A 21061-nucleotide genomic window follows, 5' to 3' on the forward strand; every position below is an offset into this window, starting at 1 on the left:
AAGAGTGTATCTGCAGCAGCGGTTTGTAGCAGCTATGTTTGCAATGAAGGACAGTTTGTTATCTAGGGTCACACTCAGATTCCTTGCAGTCTAAGTCGGGGAAACAATAGAGATATAAACACTGTGTAGGTCTGATGATGCTCTCTCACAAGGTCACATATATATTTATATTAAGAGAAACTGCACTTTTGAACTTGAAGGTGTATTTGAGGAGTGGGTGAAAGATGAAAAGGTCCTGTACACTAAGACACGTTTTAGATAAGTGTCCTCATGAGGATACAAATTAAACATACTTTAAACATATATTATTTTTGATTCAAAGTATAGAATTACAAATGAATGAATAACTGTAAACTGCTCCGCTTTTCTTTCTTTTTTTCCAGTGTGAGAAGAGTGTGAGTTTTGAGTCCCATGAAGATATAACTTCTAAAATATGGGACCTCCCATGGGCTCACAGGTATATTTTACAACCTTAAAACATTTGATCAATTGCTTGTAGTATCACAAATGGCCAATTGCCCAAACTGCAACAGAGTGAACAAAGGAGATTTGTGGGCCGCAGGATAATGATATCAAACACTAACAATAGAGAGTGTGCTATAGCTGGAAATCCTGCCAGTCCTTTGTTCTGTCAAATGGTCTATTCCAGTCCCCATATGCTCACCTCTCCACATGCTTAATGATCACAGCTTAGCCCCCAGCCAAACACACATGCTCACAACACACACACACACACACACACACACACACACACACACACACACACACACACACACACACACACACACACACACACACACACACACACACACACACACACACACACACACACACACACACACACACACACACACACACACACACACACACACACACACACACACACACACACGAGGGTCACAGCATACAGTTCTCTTGTATAAATCATGTGTTTCAGGCCTAAACTGAAGATAACAGCTGTAGCCTGAATAGCATTCATTTTAAATTAGGTTTAAATCCATTCATTTATATGCATGCTTTGTGCCGACAAGATGTTTGACTTCTCTATGAATCTGTAGTTTAAAATGCATAAACTGTATAGTTAGTAGTGGATGTTATTTTATGTGGGGTTATTTTGCCTTGCAAGTTCACAACAAAGCAATGGCACGGTTATATAGATTTAAAATGACCTTGGGAAGGCAGTTTTGTTTAGTGGAAAATAAGAGTGGAAATGGTAGGTAGTTTCCTGTCTCCTTCAGTTAGACCAGGGGTTGGCAACCCGCAGCCCACGGGCCGCATGCGGCCCTTTAAGCCCTCTGCTCTGGCTCCCTTGAGCTCAGACAAAAAATAAGAAGGAAATAAAATAAAAGTATTTGTAGGACTATTTATATTTTGTTGCATGGTTGAAAATGTTTCGTATCTTGTATTTTGAGGTGATACTGTGACACATAAATAAAAAACAAAACGGTTTTAATTAGATCAACTAAAATATGCGTCACATCCTGCTACGGTCCCGCGCGAGCGCCTTTTCTGCGGGTGAATAACCTGACTCCCGGCTCGATGAGCGAACTATGGATAAATCAAAGAAATGTACCGGAGGAACACAGGATTTAATTCTGTGTGGACAGAGTTATATGCTTTCACAGCAAACAATGCTGGTTTACCGGTATGTTTGATATGTAGAGAGAAGTTGTCAAAGGTGCTGCACTGCAGCCTTTACGTATCAAGAAACAACGGGAACAACACGGAGAGGAAGACAGCTGACGATCTTCAGTCATAATTCAATGGGGTATTTAATTTATTTCAGAAAACACTTTTTGTTATATTCCATGGAATGCTCTTAACAACCCGATAGAAATGAATATATTAAATGCTTTGACAATAAATACATACAAAAATTAATCTCTGGAAGCCGTAGCGCTGTAAAAAGCACGACCAATCATCTGAGCCGGCCCGGCTAAAATAACTGGATGGTCTACCTGCCTGTCAGCCTTCCATCTGTGCACACATTTATCTCGTGCCCTCATTGGTCATGTGCGCGTTCGTGTGTGTTGGAGGAGGGGCTCTGTGAGGAAGTCTGAAGGAAGAGGCATATTTTTTCCGGTTGTGTATCTTCAAATTCGAGCGCACTCGAGCTGGTTTCTCCATTCTTACCTACCCTACCTTTAACTATTTTTAGGGTGCAGCTATATGTTTTATTTATTTCAAAGTGGGCCCATTTTAATAATATATGTTTTCCTTCAAATGTGCAGAGGACTCCCCAAGTGCTGTGTTTAATTTATTTTAAAGTAGGCCTGTGTATTATTTTTAATTCTCCTTATAGGAGTTCTTTGTTTCTTATTAGAGGTTAACAGTTTTATATAATGTAATAAATAGCCTAATAAATGCAAAAAGACTGTAGTTTTTGTCTGATATAACAATAAATACAACTTTATTAGCTATCAAGCTATGAAATATGTTTTGCGGCTCCAGACAAAAAAATGTTTTGGAAAAAGGAGCAAAATGGCTCTTTTGGTCAAAAAGGTTGCAGACCCCTGAGTCAGACTGATGAACCTAGAGGAAGTGGGCAGTATGTCAGCCTAAACACCCTGAGTGAGAACAAGTCACAGAAGAACAAAACAAGACTCTACTATCACACAAATTATTCTGTATAGGAACATGACTTTAACTCAAAGGTGTATTCACACTTATCTACAGGTAGACATACAAACATGTGTACGGTTGTTTATATTGGGTAGAGTAATTGTCTGGCAGCCATTTAATCAGTCTGACCCCTCCAGACTGATATAAACCCCACTAATCCCTCCCATCTCCTCTCTGTAAATACTGCACAGTGAGGGGTAGGGTTATAGCCTTTTTTGTTCCCAAGGTTTGTGATAGTGATAAACCAGTAATTGTATTCTACCCAGATAAGTTATTTGCTTATTTATAACTATTGGAATGCATTCTAATTGTAAGCAGAGACACTCGATAGAGCATTCCTATTGTTTTGGTGAAAGGATCCAAGTTTTTTTTAACTCTTATATTTGCATTAAACAGTGGAACAAATGTATTTAACATTTTTAAATAACATTTGGTCTTAATTTGATCCTATATTAAGTATGAGTGAAAACTTGTCTGGAATCCAGAGATGAGCTTACTATCAGAACCATCTCCTTTCTGAGCTCAGTCACCGTTTATATCTGTTTGCTTTCAGTGGAAAATATTCCTCCCTGCTTACCAGCCACCGGACAAACAAACACACAGGGAGACAGACAGCTCGGCCCAAACGATTGTCCATCCTAAGAGAGATTAACTGAGAGAAATCCGGCCACACACACACACACACACAAACACACACACACACACACACACACACACCATTGCTCAATGTTTGAGTCAAGTCTGGGTCAATCAAAGAAAGGAATGTTAAGAGCCAAGTGTAATGTTCCCTCTGAGACAGAAACATTTAACGAAGGCCATCCAGCACTTAAGATCAGCTCTTCATCGTCCATCAACCCATGATTTGAATGCAGAGGATTAAACGATAAACAAAAGCAACTGATCTCTTCTTTTTTGTAGCACAACCTTTAGTCTTTCATTTTTAAATATAATTAGCCGGTTGTTGAACTTTGAACATTCATTCATGCTCCCCGGAGGAATTAGAGGAACAAAATCCACCTATTTCAACTTCTATCTTAGCTTGCAGTGTTTGAGACCTGTGTGAGTGTGTGTGCCTGCACCTAAAAGAGGACAACTTGAGTCATCATCTGTTTTCACCCTTGGTCTACTTATTTCTGTTCCGTTATGACGATCTCAGTTTTAGATGTCAGTGAATTTGGCTAAACTACTTTTGAACTCACTGCTGGTTCATCCTCCTCTGCTGCTGTTATAGTGTGACTGATGTTTTGGCTGTCACCACTGTCAGCAGCACGGCAGGAGATACATTTCAGCCCTTAGACGAGACTGAAAAAATGAAAAAGGTACTTATTCAAAGATGGCACGATGAATACAGCTGTTGCTGAGGTTCTCATTGCAGTATTGGCAACTTTTTTTCCAACATTGTATTGCATGTCAGAAATGGAGCAGCTACTTGCAGTTGGAAAAATTAAACAAACTAGTCTGTGATGAGACAGCTCCAGGAACATCTTTGGGGAAAAAAATGAGTAATGAGTGAATAATCGAATCATTAGAAAGGCTTTTGTTTTGTTGTTGGTGGCATTGGAATAAGCTTTACACAATGATGGTATGACTGACGTCTTTTGGACCATATCTGGTATAATTTATTTCATACAAAACGGCAAAGTACATTTTTTTGTATTGATTGGCATAACAACATGGCATCAACAACCTGCTTTGCAGCATTTAGTAGTGTACAGGGTATAGTTTGGACAGAGATTTAGACTTGTTTACTTGAGTACTGACTATATCCAAACAATAGTTGTGTTTGTCATCACATTGCCTACAGCTTTCTTGCTTGGGAGTAGGTCATAATCTTTTGTGACATGAGTACCTCATTCAGACTGCATTCATTATATCAGCCCCAGTGTCATGACCCTGGCTGCAGTGGATAATGAATTATGCATGAATGTGAGCTTCCTATCACTTTGAGGCAAATATGAACCCAGAAGTATAAATAAGACACAGACATGTGCAGTGACATCTGTACCTTTCCAAAGGCTTTACATCCTTTCGTTGCAGACAGCTGCTCTGTAAGAAATGAACACATGAAAGAAAGGGGAAAAGGTGAATAAGGGCAGCTAAAAATCACAAAATGATCGAGAAAAATGAATAAGAGGTGCTAAAGAATTGATGAAAGACAAATTAATCGCAATTAAACCAAACCTCAACTTATATTAAATGAAGTGCTGTGGTGTGTGTGTGTGTGTGTGTGTGTGTGTGTGACATTGTACACTTTCCATTGCTGGCCATGTATCAGTGACCAGACTCAGAGGCCATTCAGTATTAGCAGGGTCTCAAGGGGACATCAAAGCATCTGCTCTATTCAGGCCTGACCTAAGCATGACCAAACGTCAATACTTCCCCACCCCCCATACACATCTCTCCCTGGTTCTCTTGTGCATGGTTAAACTGTATGTACCCATCTCCCCCATATATTTGGATGCTTTATTCTACTCAATGTAACTGATTTGTACACTCTTCTCTCATCGTCTCGCTCATCTCTCATCTCATCTTTAATTATATGTTTTACTTGCAATGATTTTATTTACCTTTTGATATTTTAGAATAGCCCATATCAACTATTTGCAACAACAATTTTAAACAAATACACTAAATATGTAGGCCATCTTAAGAAACTATCAGGAAATGCATGAAAGTGATTGCCACTTAAAAAAATAAAATGTACCCTTAAAATAAAGCCATGTATCTTGCAGTTGCTACTGTGTTTGTGTTTACATAGATATTTGCAAACCAACTAGAATACCACCAAATTAGTGACAATGCCTAGCGTACTAAAGTGGTAAAACACTTGTAAAGAAAGATAATAACCACTAAATGTATCCTAAAAAATGACATTAGGCAGACAATCCGTCACAGTGGGTTAATTGGTAATGTTGTGAAAAGTGACAGTGGGAATCACAGCTAATGAGGTTTTATCAAGCAATTGCACACAAAGCAAGCGGCTCTGACCGAATCACTGCAGAGCACCTTAAACTGGCAAACCTGAAGGTTGCAGTTCATCTTGCCTTTTGTTTTACCGGCCTCATGACTCATGGTGTGTTGCCGGACTCCATAACCACTTTCACACCAAGTACTTTGCCGTACTTAGTGCCCAGCACTTAGTGCCTGCACTTAGTACCCCCATGGAACTAAGTACAGATTGCGTTCACACCAGAATAAGTTCCCTGAGGGAAGATTACGCAAATGAAGCCGCTGACGTCACTTCTTCTTCTTCTGCTTTGGGTTTACTGGCAGGCCGCAAACCACTTCACGGCGTATACTGCCACCCAAAGAAGTTCCCGGCCGGAAGTCCCCGGAGTTGGGGACTGGCTTCAGTAGAAGCTGCTGGGACTCCCCGAGTAAATCGCCAGAACGCCGACACCTCCTCATCATTCCACCGCTTCCATGTTTTTTTTTGTGTTGCCATAAGTTATTCTCTTCGTTAATGGGGCTAATGCTAATGCTAATGCCAGCAAATACAACACTTTTCAGAGTTTTACGGGGCGTGGTTTGTAATTCGCCCAGCCAATCAAAATTGGTACTTTTTTCTCCCCAGGATAGTACCACCTCTCTAGCAGGCACTAAAAATGGGGGTAAAAGTTCTCGGAACTAAGTACTCTTTTTGGTGTGAACACGGAACTAAACGTGAAAAGTACGGGTAAAAGTACTCCAGTGTGAACGCGCCTCATGTAGGGCCCTATAAATTCCGTTTTCATTTTCACCAAATTCCGTTTTGTGTCTTTCTAAATTCCGTTTTTTCCGTTTTAATTTTTTAGAATTCTGTTTTTTCCGTTTTTTTCCGTTTTAATGTTTTGGAATTCTGTTTTTTTCCGTTTTTTTCCGTTTTAATGTTTTGGAATTCTGTTTTTTTAACCTATTTACTCGTATTTTACCACAAAAAAGGGTGTGTTTTAATGTTTTCAAATAAAATGTACACTAAATAGAAATGCCCAGGCATCATTCAGATCCAGTCTGTTGCTGTTGAGTGAGGTTATAATGGCTTGGGAAACTGTTGAGAAGTTGCATTTATCCATGAAGACCACATCCACCAGAAAATATTGATTTTCAACACCTGTGATGAAAGAAGAAAACAAGCATATTACTAATTATCTCTTACACTGTTTTAAATGTCTATCTAGCTTATTGTTTTAGGTGTATTAATATATATATATATTATAAATAAAAGGGGCATTTAGAATAAACAATATCAGTACAGCCACTGTCTGCCTCTTTTTATTTATATATATATATATATATATATATATATATATATATATTTTATTTTATTTTATTTATATATATATATATATATATATATATATATATTATTTTATTTATATATATATATATATATATATATATATATATATATATATATATATATATATATATATATACATAAAATGAGGCAGACAGTGGCTGTACTGACATTGTTTATTCTAAATCTGTTTATTCTAAATTTAAAATCTTTTTTTATCCTAGTATTGTAGGTGCATGTCACCAGTTTCCCCTGTGGGATCAGATGTTTTCTGATCCATCCATATTTATTTATTTTTTAATAAAATGTGTTATCCCATTATAATGATATATTGCAATAAAAGGTATTAGTGTTGACAAGAGACATCAGCTATGTTTCCCCCTCTGGAAGACAATGCTGCATCACGATTTGCACACAACATATTGTAAAGGAGTGTTCACTACGTTGTATTTTAGGATATTACATTAAGCATTAACTTACCAATGACGATGTTTAGCACGCTGCATTTTGCATTTTGACATTTTTCCCTGTTCCTAACGTGACTTTTGGATAACAGGTGGTCATCGCACGTATTTTTGCGCTTCCAGTCAACAGAGTGTTGACAAAATTTACAATACATCACGTCACCCGACACGTAGAAGTCAGCGGGGAACTGCTCTGCTCGTGATTGAGCGGATAGCCCCGTATTCCGTATCTTTTTAGCTGACGGAGGGACAGCCATGCTTGCATTTCACTTGTGTTTGTTGGGGGTGGCGGGACGGGACCGCATGAGACAGTGACGCAGGGGTGTGTTACGCTGATTAGCGTCCCCCGGGAAAGTTTTCCCAGGTTTTTTGTTTCACTTCCTCACGAAAACAGCATTTCAGTCTAATTATGTCAAATTCCGTGATTATCTGCTTTTTTCGGGAATTTCCGCGATTCCGTCCGCGATTCCGCGATCGCGGAAAATATAGGGCCCTACTCATGTTGACTGTTACTTTGGTGCCTGTCATTAAAGATGGGGTAGGTAAGTTTGAGAAACCGGCTCGAGATACACTTTTTGTTATATTCCATGGAATGCTCTTAACATCCCGATAGCAATGAATATCTTAAGTGCTTCGACAAAAAATTAATAAAAATATTTCATCTGTGGAAGCCGTAGTACTGTAAAAAGTACGACCAATCATTTTAGCCGGCCTGGCTAAAATAACTGGATGGCCTACCTGCCTGTCAGCCTTCTATCTGTGCATAAACTTATCTCGTGCCCTCATTGGTCATGTGCGCGTTCGTGTGTGTTGGAGGAGGGGCTCTGTAAGGAAGTGGCAGATTTTTTCCGGCTGTGTATTTTCAAATTCTAGCGCACTCGAGCTGGTTTCTCCAAAATTACCTACCCCACCTTTGAGGACAAAGCGGGCAAGGTAGGGAGCTTGGATAATTATAGACCAATTGCTCTAGCCAGTGTGTTATCCAAAGTCCTGGAAAGAATTTTGTTGGATAGATTATGTTCTTATTTATGTACCTCAGATAACCAGTTTGGCTTCAAGGCTAAGCGTGGTACTGAGCTATGCATCTATGCTTTGAAGGAAATGGTAGAAACATATAGAAGACAGAATTAAACTTTTCTGATTGGTTTTATTGATGCCTCTAAAGGCCTGGACATACAAAGCTGACACCAAAGAACTGACACAGACGGACCCCCGACTGTTGTGTCGCCTCACGTCTCTGCGTCTTGGCCATGTGTCGCACTGGAACACACCGCAAAGACTTCAGCTGACGGCCAAGAAGCACGTACGAACTGCGCATGCGTGAGTGGCAATAACTCTCCTTACCAGCAGGCAGCGGTAGTGTGTATTCGTCATTCAAAAGAGACGACAACCGGAAGAGAGACTGCGTGATAACCGAGGGAATAATTTAAGAGAAAGCTTCTCATGCACTGATTCGCTAGCTGAACAGCCAATCAGAGTGATTTATTTTGCCGACTGCCCACCGATTCGACATGTTGAATCGGTGGGTTTTCAGCCTAAAAGTTGTCGGCACCGCTGAAAAGACACGACGGTGCGGGACACACCAATCTGAGTAGAGCGTGTCGACGCTCATCGTCGGCCTGACGCCCATCGACGGCCAAAATCGTCTTGGTGTGTCCGGGCCTTAAGGCAGTGCTTCTCAAAGTGTGGTCCGTGAGCGCCCCCTAGTGGTCCGTGAGTATATTGGTAAAATTTCACATTTGAAATACATTTATTAAATTTGAGTTTTCCGCACTGTCGCGGGAATATCTCCGCAATGGAGCAAGCTTAAGTTTAATATAGCCACTTGTTTGTACCATTTTCAGGCGATTTGTAATCTGTGATTTTGGATGTTTGTGGAGTAAGGTAGTCCGCGAGTGTTTTTTTTATTGGTTAAGTGGTCCTTGGTATGAAAAAGTTTGAGAAACACTGCTCTAAGGCTTTTGACCGAGTTAACCATCATAAAATGTTTTTAAAATTGAGACAAAGGGGTGTACCCAACAGTATAATTAGGATCCTGGCTTATTGGTATGCCAAACAGAGCATGCGGATAAAATGGGGGAATGCAGTCTTGGCACCATTTGGTATTGGTAATGGAGTTCGCCAGGGGGGGCTTCTCTCACCATGCCTTTTTAATATCTTTATGAATGATCTATCAGATGATGTAAGTGGCTGTAAAACAGGATGTGTGATTGGTAATGTGATTGTAAACCATCTTATGTATGCCAATGATTTGGCTATTGTTTCTCCTAGCAGGGCTGGATTTCAACAGTTGCTAAATGTATGTTCTGATTATTGTGTCAAATTTGATGTTAAATACAATGCTAAGAAGAGCGCTGTAATGATCTGCAGAGCAAAAGGGGATACGTATCACTAGACCACCAGGGTGGGTGGAGGGGGTCAGGAGTACGGGACTGAGCTGACCACCCAGGGGCACAGCAGAGGACCAGGAAGGGAAATCAGGCGGACGGCCCGGGGGCAAGGCAGAGTTCAAAAAGGGGGACTCGGGCGGACGGCCCGGGGGCAAGCCAGAGTTCAAAAAGGGGAATTCGGGCGGACGGCCCGGGGTGAAGGCAGAGTGTAAGGTGGGGGACTCGGGCGGCCGAGCACGAGGGCGAAGGCAGCGGCAGGAAGAGTCAGGGGGCCGGGCTCGAGGGCGAAGACCACGGCTCCCAGGGGGCCGGGCTTGAGGGCGAAGACCGCGGCTCTCAGGGGGCCGGGCTCGAGGGCGAAAGACCGCGACTCTCAGGAGGCCGGGCTCGAGGGCGAAGACTGCGGCTCACAGAGGGCCGGGATCGAGGGCGAAGACTGCGGTTCTCAGGGGGGCCGGGATTGAGGGCGAATACTGTGGCTCTCAGGGGGCCGGGCTCGAGGGCGAAGACTGTGGCTCTCAGGGGGCCGGGCTCGAGGGCGAAGACCAGACAGCTCCAGAGGCCGAGCAGAGCCCGGTGTCGGCCGAACAGGAACCGGAGCCGGTAGGATAGGCCTCGGCAGGATCCCCCACGGAAGAGGACCAGGAGTTGGCAGGACCCTCGGCAGGACAGGAGATGGCGGGGGCTCCAACGGAACAGGACAAGGGCTTGGCAGTTCCCCCGGCAGGACAGGTGATGGCGGGGCCTCCAACGTAACAGGACAAGGGATTGGCAGGAGCCCCGGCAGAAGAGTAGACGGCGGGACCCCCAACGGGACAGGACATAGGTCTGGCAGGACCCTCGGCAGAAGAGTAGTCGGCGGGGCCTCAAACGGCACAGGACATAGGGCTGGCAGGACCCCCGGCAGAAGAGTAGTCGGCGGGGCCTCCAACGGCACAGGACATAGGGTTGGCAGGACCCCCGGCAGAAGAGTAGTTGGCGGGGCCTCCAACGGGACAGGACACAGGGTTGGCAGGACCCCCAGCAGGAAAGTAGTCGGCAGGGCCTCCAACGGCACAGGACATAGGGTTGGCAGGACCCCCGGCAGAAGACTAGTCGGCGGGGCCTCCAACGGCACAGGACATAGGGTTGGCAGGACCCCCGGCAGGAGAGTAGACGGCGGGACCTTCAACGAGACAGGACAAGGAGCTGGCAGGACCCCCAGCGGAACCTCCAACGGTACTTGAGTAGGGACTTGAGTGGGAACTCGAGAGAGGGCTTGAGAGGGAACTCGAGAGGAAACTTGAGAGTTGACTTGAGAGATGACTTGAGAGGGATCTTGAATGGAGACTTGATAGGGGACTTGAGAAGGGACTCGAGAGGAGACTTGAGAGGGAACTCGAGTGGTGACTTGAGAGGGAACTCGAGTGGTGACTTGAGAGGTGACTTGAGAGTTGACTGGAGAGATGACTCGAGAGGGAACTCGAGATGGGACTCGGGTAGGAACTTGAGAGGAGACTTGAGAGGAGACTCGAGAGGGAACTCGAGAGGGTACTCGAGAGGGAACTCGAGAGGAGACTTGAGAGGGGACTCGGGTAGGAACTTGAGAGGGGACTGGAGAGGGGACTTGAGCAGGGACTTGAGAGGAGACTCGAGAGGGAACTCGAGAGGATACTTGAGAGGAAACTCGAGAGGAGACTTGAGAGAGGGCTCGGGTAGGAACTTGAGAGGAGACTGGACTTGAGCTGGGACTTGAGAGGAGACTTGAGAGGTGTCTTGAGATGGGACTCGAGAGAGGACTCGAGAGGTAGCTCGCGAGGAGTCTTGAGAGGTGACTTGAGAGAGGGCTCGGGTAGGAACTTGAGAGGAGACCGGAGAGAGTTAGTTCGCCAACAGAACACGGGGAACTGGAGTCGGCCGGTATGCAGACAGGACTTGGGGAGCTGGCGTCGGCTGGAGAGCCAGCAGGAGACGAGGTGCTGGAGTCGGCCAGTACGCCGACAGGACACTGGGAGCTGGAGTCGGCTGGGGAGCCAGCAGGAGACGAGGTGCTTGAGTCGGCCGGTACGCCGTCAGGACACGTTGGCCGGTAAGCCAGTCCTGGAGCCGAAACTGGAGTCGGAACCATGGGTACTGGGGCCGGTACTGAAGCCAGAACCATGGCTGTAAGGTCCAGTTCTGGAGCCAGGAACATGACTGCTGGGGCCGGCACTGGAGCCGGGAACATGGCTGTAAGGTCCGGTTCTGGAGCCGGAAACATGGCTGTATGGTCCGGTTCTGGAGCCGGAAACATGGCTGCGAGGTCCGGTTCTGGAGCCGGAAACATGGCTGTAAGGTCCGGTTCTGGAGCAGGGACCATGGCTGCTGGAGCCGGCACTAGAGCCGGAACCATGGCTGCTGGGCAAGGAACCGGAACACGGATCCATGGCTGTGTGGGATGGTACTGGAGCACGGTACCATGGCTATGTGGGATGGTACTGGAGCACGGAACCATGGCTGCTGGGGCCGGAACTGGGGCCGGAACCATGGCTGTGTGGGCCGGTTCTGTAGCCGGAACCATGGCTGCTGGGGCTCGGGCTGCTAGCCTGGCCTTGCAACGACTCCTCTTAGCAGCCGCCTGAATACTCCGTGGACCTCCATAAGCCAGACGAGTTCCATAATACGACTCCTGGACAGGAGCAGGAACTGGGGAAGAAGCAGGGGTTGACTCCGGATGGAACACACCGAAACGTTTGTAGTCAGCAGGCTGGAAATCACATACTGAGAGAAAGTTCAAAATCCAGCCAGGTAAGAATTTCACCAAGTCTGGCTTCTCCATAGCCATCCGGTGCGCCTCTACCAGAGCGGCCTCCTTCTGCCGAACACTGGGAGGGAGCCTTCCACCAATCAACGCAGCAAGCCAGATAAAAGGTAAAATGCTGCAATTCTAGCTCAAACGGATCATCTGCTGGGTCCATTTTTGGTCGGTTCGTTCTGTCACGGTGTGTGTAGGAAGCAGGACCCAAATGCAGATTAAAGTGGCAAAAAATAACTCTATTTCAAGGCTAAACTATATACAAAAACTGAACAGAACACTCACCGCAGACCAAGTCATTAAACAAGACGAACCGACAAAGACAGACAGAAAACCCAGAACTTAAATACACACAAGACTAATCACACAACAAGACACAGGTGAGGAGGGAGGAGAAAACACAGGGGCCACAGGTGAACATAATCAGACAATTAGACACACTAGGGCAGGGTTCCCCAATTATATTTACCAAAGGGACAATTTTTTTCAAGCATGACAAGCTAAGGGCCAAAATGTTATGTGTCACTAAAAGTTGTTTTACACTATGTGCAGATGTTACCTCTATTATAATTGTTGTAGTAGTGGCAGTAGTAATTAAACAAACCCTGTGTTAAGAGTAAAGGAAAAATGCATCCTTGAAACAAAATTAGACCGAAATTAAACATTTATTAACAATAATAATAAATAAATGCTTTAACAAATACAAATGATTTTGCTGTGGTCTGATGGGGCATAACAATAAAATAAAAAACAACTGAGTGAACTCTGATCAAATAGTCAGACAGTTCCACATCCAATTCAGCAAACACTGTAACACACACACACACACACTGGGAAAGACAGGAAGACAGAGAGAGTTTCAGTTAGTTACTTTTATAATGTCGTACCAAAATACACCACATTATTAGTTTTAACATTTTTAAATATGTGTACCAAATAATATCAGGCTGTAAATAACAAATAGTATTGGGTTTTTTCAACTTTATTTTTAATATATTATTTTAATGTTGTATTCAATTTAACCAGTTTGTGGGCTGTTGTTAAAAGCCCTGCATTATCCAAGGTTTTTTCTCTATCATATTAATAATTTGTTTTTAATTACGCTGCGTAGCATTTTATTTAGGAAATGAATGTACATATAAAATATAACTATAAAATGGTTATTTTTGTCTTAATAATTATTATACCACAATAGAATTGACAAATTGCAAAAATAAATTGATGTTGTTCACTCACCAATCAGTGAGAGAAGTGAGAGCGGCGGGATGAGGCAACCTGTCTGATATTGGGCTTGTATTCTGTTGTGGCAATCCTGAGGCACTGTCCAAGATGTGCACTGGAGAGTCTGTTCCTGTCCTGGCTTTTGATAGCATTCATTGAAGAAAATCCTGATTCGCAGATGTATGTTGAGGGGAACATTGTGAGTAGGAACATAGCAATAGCTCTGGTGTTTTTGAAACAAGCTTGGGGAACCACGTTGATCCAAAAGTCACACACTGGTGCATCCTTGTGTTGAGCTTTCAGCAACTCAGAGCTTCCCATCTCTTAAGACCTCCATCTGAAGAGCTCCCTCTTCTATGGAAGGCACCAGCCTTTTTGCCTCTCCAGTCCACTGCCCGTCTGCTGACACAGAGAACGGCTGTCTGAGGAAGAGGAGGATGTCACGTGAGATTTTAGGGGAGCTTTCAAATCGCTCCTTGAAGTTTTCTGCCAGTTTTGACAAAAAATCCTTCATTACTGGATCTTCCGGCATTTCATTCTTCTCGCAGTGCTCACGCAGACGTGAAAAGTGCAGCTTCCTCCCATGAATATCTCTCTCCAAAAGGTGCAGCTTTGACCGAAAAGCTTCAACCGCCTCGTACATCTCAGCAACAGTGTGGTTCTTGCCTTGCAGCTGCAGGTTAAGGTGATTTAGATGAGACATGATGTCACACAAAAAATTAACATCTGCTATCACCTTGGTGTCAGTTAAAAAGCTCAAAACCTCATGGGCTTTTTGGCTCTGCAGGCTTGATAAGAACGACACCAGTTCATCACGCAGGTCGCACACCCTCTCCAACACACGGCCCTTGCTCAGCCAGCGAACATCGTTGTGTAGTAAGAGATCCTTGTGTTCAGATGACATTTCCTCTAGCAACGATCTAAAAAGGCGATGCTGCAGACGAGAGCTCTCATGCACAAAGTTAACCAGTCTTGTCACAGTATCCATCGTTTCTTTCATTTTTCCACACAGTTTTGCGCACAACACTGATTTGTGAATGATGCAGTGAAATGTCAGAAGCGCCGGGTTAACGGCGGAAAGCCTGCCTACCAAGCCTTTGTGCTTTCCAACCATCGACGGAGCCCCGTCAGTTACAACAGAGACGATTTGACTCACATTCAAACCATTCTTTTCGAAGAACTGTGTCAGCTCGTGGAAGATTATTTCCCCGGTCGTGGGCCCGGGCAGAGTAAGCAAACACAGCAGCTCTTCCCGGAATATCTTCCCATCAAAAAATCGTACGAACACAGACAGCTGTTCCATGTCGGTTCGGTCACAGGAGGAGTCTATGGCTGAGGATATAGCCTCTGTTTTCTTCAAATTCGTGAGTAGACTGGAAAAACACTCCTCCGCTAAAACCTCTACTCTTCTGGTTGCCGTGTTAGCCGACAGCGGCACCTGCTTTAATAGCTCTACAACCTTTTTTTGTTGTTTTTCATCATGATTTAAAACTTCATGAGCCATGTCTATCGCACACCGTTTAATTAACTCAGCATCAGCAAACGGCTTCTTGGCTCTAGCAAGCGTCTAAGAGACGTGCAATGAGGCAGCTGATACGCTCTCTTGTGCCGATGTTGTTTTCGACATTGTGGAAACAGAGTGCTTGTATGATGCAAGCAAACCTGCTATCTTTTGTGTGCGCTGGTCGGATTTCTCTGGATAGTTAGCATTAAAACTGGCAGCATGAATAGAGGTGAAGTGCTGCTTCAGGTTGTCTGATTTGATTACAGCTACATTCTGCATGCAAATCAAACAAGTCGGTTTAGCATTGACGTGGTCCGGTAAAAAAAAACAATACTTCTCAGTCCAGTCAGTTTTGAACTGACGGTTCTCCTGGTCTACCTTCCTCTTCTTTGCGAATTCCATCCTGGGTTTGAGTTATCCACGCCCCGTTAGTGTCATGTTGGTCAATCGCTGGGCTGGGATGACAGGCGGCTAGCTGGCGAGCTATTGTTTATATGTGTTTGCCGCTATTCCAGGTGGTGACGAGTAAGTCAAGCGCGCGAAGCACGTCTTGCATATGCACGCGATAAGGTCATGGGTCAGGTTTACGAGTGTCGACGGAGGTCAAAATAAAGCGAAACCGCGGACATTTTATTTTATGTTTTTATGTTATAACAAGTGAATGCCAGTAGATCAGCGCGGGCCATGCATTGGTCTCATCCGGCCCGCGGGCCGCTAATTGGGGTTGGCTGCACTAGGGAAACTAACAACAGGAGGAAAAACACAGGGAAAAGGACCAGACAATAAACAGGAGGAAAACATGACAGGAAGAACAACAAAAAACCCAAACCTAGACATAGAAACCAGTGACGTGCGGTGAGGTTCATGGCTGGTGAGGCACTGACTCTTTCAGAGTCAGATTTACAAATATTATATTTTGACCTTATTCGAAATATTCGGCTTTTCAAAAGCTTTTTTAGTCTGATGCTTCAATTCATTTTAAACAGACCGTTCAACAAAAGGATACCCAACATCTAAATATTGGATTGTTCTTTCTTATTGAGATCCCATTTTCATTACAATTGTGGTCTTACCTTGACTTGAAGATGAAGTCCATGCTATCCTTCTGGACAACAATCTCTATTACTTTTTTGTAAAAGTCCTCCTTATCTTCCTGTAATTTGAAAAGTCTAGCTTGTTGTTTGTGTCTACCGTCTCTGCGTAGAATAACAGTAGCAACAAGAACCTGTGGGCTCATGTGCGCCCCCTTCAGTTTGGCAGAGGTTATGGCTGCCTCCCCTGGTGCTTTTTTCATTGCCGTTGTATGATGAGACCAGCGAGCCTAAATATCATATTATCATATACGTGAAATAAGTTATTTAGAGACTATGGATGGCGAGCATAAATGTAATAAAGGGATCTACAAACATTACATTGGTGACATACAGTGAGATGGTAACAGGCATGCGCTTAGTGCCCGCTTTCCAGACAGTTTCTGTGGGGTGACGCATTCTGAGGTGAGGCAGAGCTCATCTGTGCCTCACCTCACCCCACAGTAACTGGCTTGAGCGCGCTCACAAAATAAGTGCCCGCGTTAAATTAGTGCCCGCGCTCCAGCAAATTACTATGGGCTTACGAGAGGCAGAGCTCGTCCCTGCCTCACTTCTCATCGCTACCCGTAGTTGTAGCGGAGCTCGGCAAATTTGCTGATTTTGACTTTAAAAAACGATTGGAATCATACATAAAGCACATTTACAACACAGATCAGTGGAGACATTTTATTATTATACTATTTAGTTTTTCTTTCGTTGTTTTTCCATTACATTGGAGGCGATTACATTGGAGGATTACAGGTGAGGCTCTGCCTCCCCTGCCTCCCTGACCGCACGTCGCTGCGTGACATAACCTAAAAATACAAAATTACAAACGTGACATAACCCTAGGAGTGTGACAATAAGAACCTTGGTTTTCCAATATTCTATCTGTCAGGACAGGTGCTGTCTGTTTGCTGTAAAACTAAGTATCTGGGACACATCATTACAGATTAAATGGCTGATGATGATGATGATGATGATGATGATGATGATGATGATGATGATGATGATGATGATGATGATGATGATGATGATGATGATGATGACATGTATAGACAGCGGCGTGTCTTACACAAGCTAACATGTTGGCTAGAAGATTCTCTTGGTGTTCAGATAAGGTTAAGGTGAACCTCTTTAGAGCTTATTGTACTCCTCTCTATACTGCCCCATTGTGGGTGAAGTTAAGAAGGCGAGCCTCCAGAAGCTCCAATAATGATTGTCTGCGTATAGTGCTTAGAAAACCAAGGTGGTGCAGAGCAAGTGAAATGTTTTTTAATGCACGAGTCAACACGTTCCATGCTCTCTTGTGAAATCTGATATACAAATTCATCTGTCGATTGAATGTTTCTCATAACTCTGTCATTATGCTGCTTTCAATTCCGTGTCTCGGTGCTGTACGATGCCAGTCACCTCTGTGGAAACATTGGTATAACTGCCTTTTTTAATTTATATTTGAGTGTTGTATGTCTTTTAATAATGGAGCAAGAGTCTCTTCAATAAAAGCTGATGATGATGATTAATTAAGCCCTGAGCCTGTTTTTCAGGTCTCAGGCTCGAAAATGACATTCCCAGAACAAATGACCATATCTTCCCTTCTAAAAGGGTTACAATAATAATCTTTATTCTCAAAGTAATGATAAACCTGTGAGTTGGATGTAGAAAAGTCATAATCAATATAGATGTTTTTTTTATTTTAAAGAAAATTCAGATTGAACATAGTAAAAAATTGTAAATTATAGTGTCTGTCCAAAGATTATTTTTTACTTATAGTGAAAACTACCCTTGGAAGATGGTAAGGTAGACTAAAAGCTTTAGGAATCCAAAGTACATCATATAATAAGTACCCTGTATCAAGATTGATGCAAAGCAAGTGACATTTGACCTTTTTAGAGAGGTTTAGCAAAAGAAACTCCACCTCTGAGGTGATTTGGGTGGAAATGGATGTTTTTACCGTTTCTCTGGAACCCATTGGTCGATTTTGGTGATTGACATCTCTTTTTGACCGTTAGAACCAATAGAATCGAAGGGGAATTTCCCCATACACACACATGGTAAAAAAGAAGAAGGTGGGGGCTTTGTGCGGGCAGGTTTGCATCAGAGTGAACCTATCTCTCGCTCTGACATCTGGAAACGGAAAAGCAGGTTTATTGCTTATAAGATAAGATAAGATAAGACTTTATTCATCCCGAAGGAAATTGTTTTGCCAGAGTAACAAAATACAATAAACACAATAAACACAGCAGCAAAACTGTACACTAAAAGTGCAGCAAAAAGAGCAATTAAACATCCACAGACAACATGAAACATAGAAACATAGATGGTCACACAATCAATGCAATTATTATTAGAAGTATTTAGTAGTGCAAAAAATAAAACGTAGTGGCAGTTACTTAATTGCACATTATCATAGCATTATTAATAATAATAATAATATAATATTGCACATAGTTATATATATATATAGCAGCGAGTGTATTGCAATGATGTTAATTATATTGATATGTATTGCACATAGTGTTGGTGTGGAAGTTCTCAGTGCCCTTATGGATTATCAGGAATCCTTTCAAAGGGACACAGACACATTGGATTAACCTATGGATTAACTTCTGCAGCGTTTTTATCGTTTTAATGCCATTGAAGACCACTTTTGATCAGACAACGACCAAGGTGAGCCATGTTGCCGATTTTTAGCATGTTTTGATGTCTGTTCTTGTTAATATCTTCGCAAGCACTTATCATGGAGTGATGATGTATAGCTACGATAAGTAATAAGGGTGTTATGAGTGAGTTTATGTGCAACACGCCGTTAGCATTTTTCGCTCGTGGCTAATTCATAGGCTCAGTGCTAGCTTTGCGGGTTTAAAAAAAAAAGATCAGTTAGCTGAGTTTCTTCTCGTTACATGGATATAAAACATTCATAGTTTATTGAATATTAAGATGCCCTCAGATGCTGTTTCCTGCAGATGACGCATTTCCCCCCCCCCCCGGTATCGGGGGTGCGGTGTAGAAGAGGTTAAGCACGCGTTTCCTACTCACTGTGTCGTTGTGCCTCGCCCCTGCTTCTGTACTCTAGTGTGTCATTCCGGATGTCCTCGGATAATTTACAGTTTATTACACCTCCGCTGCAATTTATTGAGCTCTTTGTGTGATAGGTCCGTCAGTAATGGAGACACGTCATTACGCATTTAGCAGGATAGTGGGTCAACCTAACACAATTCGCTTATCCTGATTGCAAAAGTATTTGTTACTATTATGAAGACAGAAACCCCTTTACAGGAAATAGTTCACTAAAAAGGGACGCAACTTCTGTGACCACTTTTATACAATAATTTAAGCCTAGGCCTACACTATGCGGAATCTACTTTAATTAATGTATTCATATTCAAAGGAATGGTTCAGCATACAAAACATCTGTCTGTCACAGAATTTTTGGGTTCAAGAAAGAAAATGCAATTGAAATAATCATAACGTTTTTTTGACCGGCAGCCTTCGACCTCACATGTTATCAGGCTATCAATGACATCAGATTTAGCATCAGCATGAGGCCTGCAGTTTAGAACAATTTCAAACTATGAGCTAAAAGCTGTGTATGATTTTACAGCCATCTAGTGGCCATTTATAGTTATTACACATGGAAAGAGATAAGATAAGATAAGATAGGACTTTATTCATCCCGAAGGAAATTGTTGTGCCAGAGTTACAAAAATACAATAAACACAGCAGCACAATAATAATAAAACTGTATTTATATTACACATATTAACACCTTATCCTGCATCCATTGTACATATACAGTGATAGAATGAAACAAATTACATTTAGAGTACTCAAGAATTGTACAAACTTGAGGTAATTGTCGTTACTTAACTGGAGTTTTTCCATGTTTCCAATTTGGTATCTCAAAGGCAAGGACAGGGGAGGTACAGGGAGGCAGAGCAGGTACATTAAGGGATCCAGGAACAAGAACAAGTTGAAGCATACAGAGTTTCCGGTAAAGAGGCTTGAAAGACCAGTCATGAAGCAACAATGCCAATCTGGCAAGAGCAAGAGAGAGAGGGGCTGGGATAAATACTGTTGGGGTAATTGGGGAAAGAGGAATTGGTAGGAAGGATACAGGAGTCAGGTGACTGAGACCATTGGTTCTGAGGGCATCTGGTGGATGGATGGAAAATGGCAGGTCTGCAGAGTTCAGGAAACATATTGGCCTGTGGGTCCTGAGAAGTGGCTAAATATAGGGACAGAGATGTCAAATAGGGCAGAATAAACACCAATAAGGTAGACGTGACGGATTCTTTTTAGAATATGATGCATTGCTGTTTAATCATTAGCCTGTTAAGCACTGAGCCTGTTTTTCAGGTCTCAGGCTCGAAAATGACATTTCCAGAACAAATGACCATATCTTCCCTTCTAAAAGGGGAAAATTAATAATCTTTTTTCTCAAAGTAATGATAAAACTGTGAGTTGGATGTAGAAAAGTCAGAATCAATATAGATGTTTTTTATTTTAAAGAAAATTCAGATTGAACATAGTAAAAAACTGTAAATGACAGTGTCCGTCCAAAAAATATGTTTTACTTATAGTGAAAACTACCCTTGGATTAGGGCTGAACGATATATTGTGTCATGGCGATAACCGCGATATGTGCATGCGCGGTATTCACATCGCAGGGACGTGCGATTTTATTTTATTTTTATTTATTTTTTTTAGGACGTGCGATATTAAGTAGGTACATTAACTC

Source organism: Notothenia rossii (assembly GCF_949606895.1).
Source record: "Notothenia rossii genome assembly, chromosome: 6".
Lineage (NCBI taxonomy): Eukaryota > Metazoa > Chordata > Actinopteri > Perciformes > Nototheniidae > Notothenia > Notothenia rossii.